The 9,737-nt window shown below is 45.0% G+C and overlaps 1 pseudogene; it reads left to right on the top strand.

Annotated features, from left to right (window-relative positions):
- The first annotated feature begins 9,194 nt into the window (after positions 1 to 9,194).
- Positions 9,195 to 9,648, top strand: LOC102433881 (annotated as a pseudogene).
- Positions 9,649 to 9,737: the final 89 nt, after the last annotated feature.

The following is a 9,737-nucleotide window of genomic DNA, read 5'->3' as shown; positions in this document are numbered from 1 at the left end:
GTAACAGAGTAGCCAAGTCCCTGGTAAGAGTGGTTGCTGGGAGCGGCACAGGCAGGGCCCTGGGGCCAGCGTGGAGAGGCCTGTGGGCCCACACCGCCGGCTCAGTGTGGCCCTTGTGTTGTATTGTAAATCAGCGAGAGATACAAGATGCCTTAATGAGCCAATTAATGAGGAGTCGTTTATTGCGCGAGGTCCAGAGGGAGGTGTTTCTTCCAAATCTCTGAGCGAAGTCACACAGGGAGTTTTCCGTATTTATACCTTTTGAGCTTCTTTGTCTGCAGGTTTTACAAAGGGCTCTGTGAGTTATTGTTACAGTTTGTAATCTTGGATACATAAAGAACGAACATTTGGCATAAGAATATGGGAATTATTATCAATATTAGTCCATTATGTTAGATCAGTGGTTCCCAAACTTATTTGGCCTACCGCCCCCTTTCCAGAAAAAATATTACTCAGGCCCTGGAAATTAATTTTTTTTTAATTTTTTTTCTTTTTTTTTAAATATATTTTATTGATTTTTTACAGAGAGGAAGGGAGAGAGATAGAGAGTTAGAAACATCGATCAGCTGCCTCCTGCACATCTCCTACTGGGGATGTGCCTGCAACCCAGGTACATGCCCTTGACTGGAATCGAACCTGGGACCCTTCAGTCCGCAGGCCGACGCTCCATCCACTGAGCCAAACCGGCTTCGGCAATTTTTTTTTTAAATTTTAATAGCAGTTACTCATCGCCCCCAAATGCACCTGTGGCCATCACCGCCCCCCTGGATCGCTGCAGCGCCCACCAGGGGGCGGTAGCGCCCACTTTGGGAATCACTGTGTTAGATGGCTAGCTTGCCAGGTCAGACAGTTAAGGTTTTGTCTTTTTCTATTATTCAAACTAAAACAGTTATTTTATAGAATAAGAGACTGTCTAAAAATGACAGAGTTTACAGAACAAGGGACTATCTAACCATAGCAGAGCATTTCAAACAGCAGTCTTTATACAGATGGAGGTCACTGCGCCTCGCTGGCTGACGGCGGCCTGCAGGCTGCAGTGCTCATCTCCCTTGCAGGCTCTGTCCTTCAAAGCGGCCTCTTAATGGTGGAGGAAATCATTAACTGACGGCTTTCTCTCTGGTTCACGAAGTCACTCCCTGTGCCCAGCTGCCTTACAGCAATGCACCCAGCTCCGGTGACGCCCGGAGCCGGCCTGTGCTCTAAGCAGATCTCACAGTGCTTTAATATTTTTAATTACCAACGGAATTAAAATAGACCGAGAGGAAACGGTGAGCAGAACTCAGCCCGGGGTCTCTCCTTCGCTGATTGCACAAAATGTCTCCAGCGACCAGCCCCGACCCCTCCCTCTCGAGCTGGGCCTCTTTCAGGAGAGAGGGGAGACCTTTGGAGGGATAGCCAGGGACTCCCTCACCAGAAAAACGCTCAGAGAATCTTAGATAACATTTCAGGCCTCCTGGTTCCTGCCCACATTGTGGAGCCTCCTGGTGCCCTGAATTTTATCCCAAGATCTGGAGAAGGTCCAAGAAACCCAAGTGAAAAATCACTGTATTGTTTCATATTGAAAAATATAAACTCACCAGCCCGCCGCGAGCCCTGTCTGACTCGGGTGCCAACACCCACTCCCTACGCGGTGGCTCTCACCAGGGGAGACTTTGCCCCCAGGGGACACTGGTACCGTCTGCAGATGCTGACGGTCACCATTTGGGGGAAGAGGCTGCTGGCATCTAGTGGAGAGAGGCCAGAGAGATTGCTGGACACCCGACAGTCCACAGGACAGCCCACAACAGAGAACGGTGTGGCCAAAGCACAGTGCTGAGATGGAGAGACCCTGGCGCCAGCGGCCCTGAATGAGCTCCTTGCGGGCAGGGCTATGTCCTGGGGAAGCCAAGCTCCCGGCGCCTGTGACACAGGGTCTGGCACACAGTAGGACCTCACTCGGGCCTGTTGGTGAGGTGGGATACCTACGGGGTGGTCCTAAAGGGAAAGATCCCATCTCAGCCCAAATGGCACACAGCTGAGTCCGAGGGCGACCATGCCCATTGGCTCTCCACACAGACAACTCGGCCACGCTGACAGCCATGAAGTGAGTTTGCTGAGAGGGGCTTCCTGAGTGCGGGAAGGGAGCACTGGGATTCTTTGTGCAGTTGGGCTCCTTAGGTTGCAGGCACAGAATACCCGCAGGGCTGCTTGCGAGGGGAACATTCACTGTGAAGAGAGATGTGGATGGAAACCCAGGCCTTGGGGAAAGCTGAGTGGCTGCAGGACGGCTGGGCTGGGAGCCATCCCTCTGGCACCTTCCATTAAGAAGATGGAGATCAAGCTACATCTCTTCTCTGGGTGCCGCCCACCCCACCCCCAGCTCCATCAAGCGGTCCTGCTTACCCTTGACCTGGGCTCCTACCAGGGCCAACTTACCTGTTAGCCAAAGGCCCTCCAAACTGTTTTAATCTAATTCCTTTTAAAATCAGAAGAACAAGCCCGGGCAGCGTGGCTCAGTGGTTGAGCATCGACCTATGAACCAGGAGGTCACGGTTCAATTCCCGGTCAGGGCACATGCCCGGGTTGCAGGCTCGATCCCCAGTGTGGGGAGTGCAGGGAGCAGCCAATCAGTGATTCACAGACATCACTGATGTTTCCAGCTCTCTCTCTCCCTCTCCCTTCCTCTCTGAAATCAATAAAAATATATTTTTAAGTAAAATAAAATCAGAAGAACAACATAATATAATAATAATGATAAATATCAAATAATAACTCTAGACTGTATTATGTTCATCTTTATACCAATGCAGTCACACTAGGTTTAATACTATACTTTTATAAAAAGAAGGGGCTACTCCCACAGGCACTGCCCATCTGCCCCTCCCTGCCCCTCTACATCGCGACCTCAGGTGCAATGCCCACCACGACCACTGCCCTTGGGTCTTAATGAAAATCCCACAGAGAATCCACTGGAGACATTTGAATACAAACATGCAACTAGGAAATTCGTTGACTTTGATGAATTTTCCTTGGGAAAAGGTTTTCCGGAATGGACTCCATTAAGTCAATTTAATCCCTTGATCAATTTTCTATAAAGCTCACTTAAGCTATTTCCAATTTTTTCGCTTTTTCATTTTGAGTTGACTGAAACTATTTTCATTGGGACCAAGTCTTTTTTTCACTTAAATTTTATATCAGAAATATGGTTCATAGCTCAAATTTTTGTCGATATCAGATTTCACTGATGATAGCTTCTGTCAGGGCAGCTTTTCTCTTGTAACCTTTACCGCTACCAAGTCCATTTTCTGGGGTCACATTTCATTCTAAATGTTGTCAAGAACATTTGATTCTTTCATGAATTCTAGTAGGTAGCCTAATTGAGCCATCTACTTTTTTTATGCATTGGATAAAAGACTTGAGAGTTTATAACTATTTCTTAGCCTTCACCACAAGAAAACTGGGACCACACTTATGAGATGGAGAGAAAGGGTGATGCAAAGTAGAGAAGAGAGAAGTTCAGCAGCATTCCCAGGCGCTGAGGTCAGGGTGTCCTGGGAAGGAGAGGGAATCGTGGGAGGATGAAAATGTTCTTCCCCGTTCCAGTTGATCTTTTTCTGCTTTTATCTTATGTCATATGTCACTTCACTCCCTTGGGACAACTGTGGGTTGGAGGAAGCGTGTGGTATAAAATATGACGGCCTAGCCCTGGCCGGTGTGGCTCAGTTGGTTGGAGCTTTGTTCTATGCACCAAAAGGGTTTGATTCCCAGTCAGGGGCATATATCGGGTTGTGGGTTTGATCCCCGGTTGGGTGTGTGTGAGAAGCAGCCAATAGATGTTTCTCTCTCTTCCTCTCTCTAAAATCTATATAAAAAAATATAGATACACACACACACACACACACAGACACACACACACACACACACACACACACACACGATGGCCTAGACCTGCCACTGAGCCGACAGCTGGGGCAAGCCATTGTCCTTTGAAGGGAGGTAAGGCGTGAAACCAGGGTCTTGGGCAATGGACAGGACAGTTTCCATCTGGACAGTTCTCTCTCCATGTCATGGAGCACTTCCACGTGTATTATTTCACATGATTTTTCAACAGCGCCTGAGGCAGGCAGTATCACCTTTGATTTATGGGTGATAAGGGATATTAGGTAAGTAAGGTGGGTCCTCTTGTTTCCCACCCAGGATCCCCATCATGCCTCGGGCCTGTGAAAAGGCGAGAGCGGCGTCCGCATCTCAGTCACAGGTGGCAGAGGCCTTGGGCCGGCTCCTCACACTCCAGGGGCCTGAACAGTACAAATGGACCCCTACCACGTGTCCCAACACTTCATGGTTATTACTCAGGCTCACATGCCCTTACACGAAAATGCTTTCTCCTTTTACCTTGACAAATAATTCCTTAATAATAACAAAACTGAAAAATAGTGTTTTTCATATGACTGAAAACTGGTATTTATTTATTTAAAAATATTTTTATTGATTTCAGAGAGAAAGGAGAGGGAGAGGGAGACATAGAAACATCAATGATGAGAGAGAATCATTGCTCAGCTGCCTCCTGCACGCCTCCCACTGGGGATCGAGCCTGCAACCCGGGCATGTGCCCCTGACCAGAATCGAACCTGGGACCCTTCAGTCCACAGGCCGAGCTCTATCCACTGAGCCAAACTGGCTAGGGCTGAAAACTGGTTTTTATATGGCTGAAAATTACTAAAACGTCAAAGATGACAGCATTTGCCCAGCTGAGTGGCTGAGCATCGACCTATGAACCACGAGATCGAGGTTCAACTGCCGCTCAGGGCACATGCTGAGATTGCAGGCTCTATCCCCAGGAGGGGACATACAGGAGGCAGCCGATCAATTATTCTCTCTCATCATTGATGTTTCTATCCCTCTCTCCCTCTCCCTTCTCTCTGAAAAGAAAAGAAACAAATGACAGCATTTAATCATTACTAGGTATGTCCGAGTGTTCTGTTAATGAGCTAGCGATGTTTGAAAGAATAATAAAATAAAAATACATAAATTATACACTATTTCATAAAATTTGCCTTTCTTTATTTCAACAAAATTACAAATCATGTTGTTATAATAAGGATTTTTACAAAAATGTTGTTCTATTGGCAGAAATGCCAAATTAGACCTTTTATTTTGAGGGGGGTTCTTAGACAGTGTTGCTTTAAATTCTATGCGGAGAAACTTCAGTTTTCTGAAACAATAGGAACTGGAATTATTTATATATTCCTTACAGCAGTACTTAGATTCTGAAGTGAACCATAAATTTTGCATATCATGTTCAAACTCTATAATGGGCTTTTATATGATAAATTATTATTACAGGAAACATTACATAATATTCTAATTTCCCCACACAAATTTCTATCACCTACAGATTCCAGCCTCTCTTGAAGCAGTGTCTAGCTTGGTGCTACTCGGAATGCCAGTCCATGGAGCATTTGTTGCGGGTCTGTGATGAGAGAGGAGGCTGTGAACGAACGTGTCCCTGGGCACACCCTTCGATTCAGCTGGCTTTTTTCAAAACAAGACATTCTTGATGAAGAAAACAGTATGTTGATTAACATTCCTTAATCAGCAGGAAGAATTCATGTGGCATTTCTTAACTTCTTCCCGATTTTTCAACACTGAGATATAATAAAGAAAACCAAAAGTTACCAGTGCTCATTTGTGCAAATCTCTCTTCAATTGAGATTCTGCCTTCATCTACAATGGCCGGAAAATAGTCTCTATAAACTGGACTATTTGAATGTGAATCTTCTTTATAGTCATGAGAGCATTTTGGTTGTGTTTCCTAATTTCCTTATATTCTATCGGTATATCACTTTGATTGCATATTTCATATGAAGGTTTGTTCTATTTATCTAAAAATTTCTCTAAACGTGAAAATAATGTTTCAGTCCTTTAAAAACTGGCAGCTAATTTAGATCTGTTTTTTTAAATAATAATTTTTCTAATATTATTGACAAGCAACAGTTTATTCCAAATAATTATGAGCAGCACACATTTTAAAAATAATTTCATTTTCTGCCAGCACCATGACTTGCTCTTTGAGGATCTGCTGTTTCACTGAACTCTTCTAATCGTATTGTATCTTGTCCAAATTACTTCTGATTCCTTTTAAGAGCATTCGCTGGCCTTCCCATCAAGTGTCTCTGAGTGGTTGTAAGGTCAGATTTGATATGTGTTTCATCAAGATGTTCTATCTTGGGACAGATCCAGAACATAGCATATATAATTGCTGAATTGTCCAAAGAATGCCATTGCATTGGTGCAGTTGAAGCCACACCTCCTAGTATGGATTGAAACCATGAGCTGTACACAGCACAGGAAATGCTTCTTCATTTTTTATTAAAATTCTGGCTCATACACTTTTTTTCTTTATGATCACATTAGTGGCATCATCAGAGGTTTATCCTTCACAATTTTTTAAAAGCAATGCCTATAATTGAAAGCTGTTATTCAATTTTTCACTTTGATCAAAACCTATCTATAATAATAAAAGTGTAATATGCTAATTAGACCAGACATCCTTCCAGACAAAGCCAGGCTGCGAGGGCTGAGCCCCTTGCATGAATTTTGTGCATTGAGCCTCTAGTTCTTTTCATAAAAGGTAGAAAACCAATGAAAATACTCCTTAATTTTGACTTTTTCTGTAGTTCAAAACTAATCCTATATAATAAAAGGCTAATATGAAAGTTGTCTCCTTGACTGGGAGTTTGACCCAGAGTTCAACCAGGGGATGGGGCCAGCTGGCCAACTGCCCACAGCCCCTCCCCCCGGCCAGCCTGGCTCGATGGGCCACTATCGGGGCAGGCCAGCTGGACCCCACCCATGCACAAATTCGTGCACCAGGCCTCTAGTACAATAATATTAGTCACTCAATGTAGCTTTTGTCTCTGATACAATCTAATTGATCAGAGTAATATTTGTTTTTTTATTCAATTTCTTCTCTCACTTTTTACCCTTCAAATTAATAATCTCATTTTGAATTCTGCATCCCAGATAATTATTTGTTTCACTTTTTAAAATTCCAGTTACATGTTTGCCTATTTTAGCATAAAATTTAAAGTCATTTCTACTAAACCTAAGCTTTATTATTTTGTTTCCTGTGTATATAATGTCGTTAGTGCCTCTCCCAAATACAGCATTCTGTTTGGCTGGATACAGGGAATATCATTTTATCCTTTAAGAACATCCCATCAATGTTCCTTATTGGTGTTTACTTATTTTTATTGAAAACTGTCCACAGTTGGCTGTCTAATCAGCTCCTTTTCCCGTTTCTAGTAATTGTATGTTTTTTGGGGGTACTGGTAAAATCTGCTCACTTGTTGGCAGTTTAAAAATTTTTAAGCAGGCTGTCACTTTCCAGATTTTCTATTTCTTTTCACCTCTGGTTTGAGCTCCACGTTTATAATTGCTCTTTCTATCATGATCTCTAGTTGCACTCATTCTCAATGATCCATGGGATTAAAAATAAAATTAATTACATCAAGAGTATAAAATTTGAATATATTTTCATCATAGCAATGTAAATTAGATCAATTGTAAAAGATGAACTTTTAAAAAAGGTATGTGAAAATAATATTATTTTTCTAAAATATTAAAAAGTATCTATTTAAAAGGCCAAGTACAAATTATGTTGTGAATATCAAAACTTAAAGTCAAAATTACTTAAACCTGAAATTTTCTATTTGATTATTTAAAATTATATCTTAACTAGTTTATAAAAGTAAAACCACTTGTGATTCTAGCATTCAATGTCCATCAGGCAATATAATCTTTCCTGACTCTGACACATCTTGTGTGCTGAGTAACAAGAATCGGTAGCATTTATTAAGCGCTAACATTTACTAAGTGTGTCCTGACAGCCCTACGAAGGAGGAAGGATTATTCACATTTTTAAGGTGGGAAAACAGAGCAGCTAAGGACTTGTCAGGTGTCCTCAGGCCACATCAGTAGCCGACTCACCACACACCGAGTACCAGCCTAGAAAGGCACACGGGGGATAAGGCAGCCCCCAAACCCAGGGTTTTCTCTGTCTTCACACTAATGCCACAGCGGCTCCTTCTGGCCCCGTCAGGCCTGAGGCCTGGGTCGTGCACAAGTTAGGGACCAGACATGTGGCCACGGGTCCCAGCTGCTGCAGAGCAGGACCAAATCTGCGCTGCCTCTTGAGCCGGCACGAGGGCGCCACCTGCAGGGCAGCAGGGGCCCTTCCCGAGCAAGCCAGCTCACATGAGAGTAAGCACGGGGAGCATGAAGAGGCCTGGCTGGTTCCAGCCCACAGAGGACCTCGCGTGTTGAAGGAAGTTCAGACAAGTGCCACCAGGAGACCCACGCTGCTCTCCCCACCATTAGCTCACTTCTCCCTCTGGCAGAAGGAACGTTCTCCCTAATGTCTCACTTCGATCCCTCGGACTGCAGAAGGGAGCCCTTTCACTACAAAGAAACAGAATAGGGCAAGACCACGCAGCCTTTAGCTGCTTCCTAGGGTTTCCAGAGATACAGCTCCGTGGGAATGCTGTCCCATTCAAGCCAAACCCGTCCCTCCACCCACAGCTCTCGGGCAGGCCTAGCTCCTTGCCTAGGAGAGCTCCTCGGGCTGCAAATGTGTGTTTAGAATCCTGCTACCAGGTTACACCTCCATAGCCCTCAGTCAACCCAGTGAGGCCAGGATTGCTGTTGCCCGTTTTCAGCTGAGGAAACTGAGGCCTGGGGAGATGGCATGACTTCTTCTAGAGAATCAGAGACAGGCCAGAAGCAAGGAGAGATCCGATCCCAAGCCCGGGCACTTCTCGCCAACTACTGTCTCCCCTCGTGGGAAAGGAGTGTGGTGTAAAGGTGAATTCCTCTGTCCATTCTGTGTGTGACTGGGGATGTGATCACGTGAGCATCCAGCCCCAGGGCGCACACACACGTGCTTTGCACAAGTGCATGAATGCCTGGGACAACTGGACTTCTATTTGAAGACAAAAAGAAAAAAAATCTCTCACCTATCCCACATCTTATACAAAAATTAACCCCAAAATAGATCATAGTCTTAAATGTAAAATATTTGTGACTTCGGGTTCAGCAAAGAGTTCTTAGATACCAAAAGCATAATCTGTAAAAGAAAAAAATCGATAATAAATTGGACTTCACCAATATTCAGAATGTATAAAGGAGTCGGCGAGAAGTGACCCGGGGGCGCGATGGCGAGTGTCTGGGGCTGGGTGTCCTGTGCGGTGCTCCAGGGGGCCGAGCTGTCTTCCTCTGAACCGAGTGGTCAGACCAGCTCCAACCTCAGCATTTGCCCCAGGAATGTGTGGAATACAGCACATTCACCTGTCCCCCCGCCGCCATGCCGGTTCGAAGGCTGGGTCTCTCCGCTGGACTGTGAGAGCTGCCAGTGTTCTGCTCCTGGGCCCCGCTTCCAGCTGCATGTTGAATCCTTCCTCTAGGATGCACCACTCCTGACCGCAGCCCTCACTCGCCACAGTCACCGGGCCGTGGACAGGTTGTTACTGACTGTTCAAAAGGGTCGTTGCAGAAAGCTCCCAAGGCAGCCTCTTGGCACTCTCCGCTTTCACCTTTGCTGGGCTTTGTTATTTCAACCATCTCGGTGTGGGCATGTGCGAAGCTGCTGCCAGGCTGTGGAAGCTCTGACCTTTTTGACTTAATACCTTGAGAATTGACTGCACACCTCTTTGCCTCTACGCTGTCCTGCCATTCATCTCACAATGAGGAGGAAATGA

This window comes from Myotis lucifugus, unplaced genomic scaffold (assembly GCF_000147115.1).
Source record: "Myotis lucifugus unplaced genomic scaffold, Myoluc2.0 scaffold_5546, whole genome shotgun sequence".
Lineage (NCBI taxonomy): Eukaryota > Metazoa > Chordata > Mammalia > Chiroptera > Vespertilionidae > Myotis > Myotis lucifugus.
Note: the sequence above shows the minus strand (reverse complement) of the source record. Positions and strands in the feature narration are given on the sequence as shown.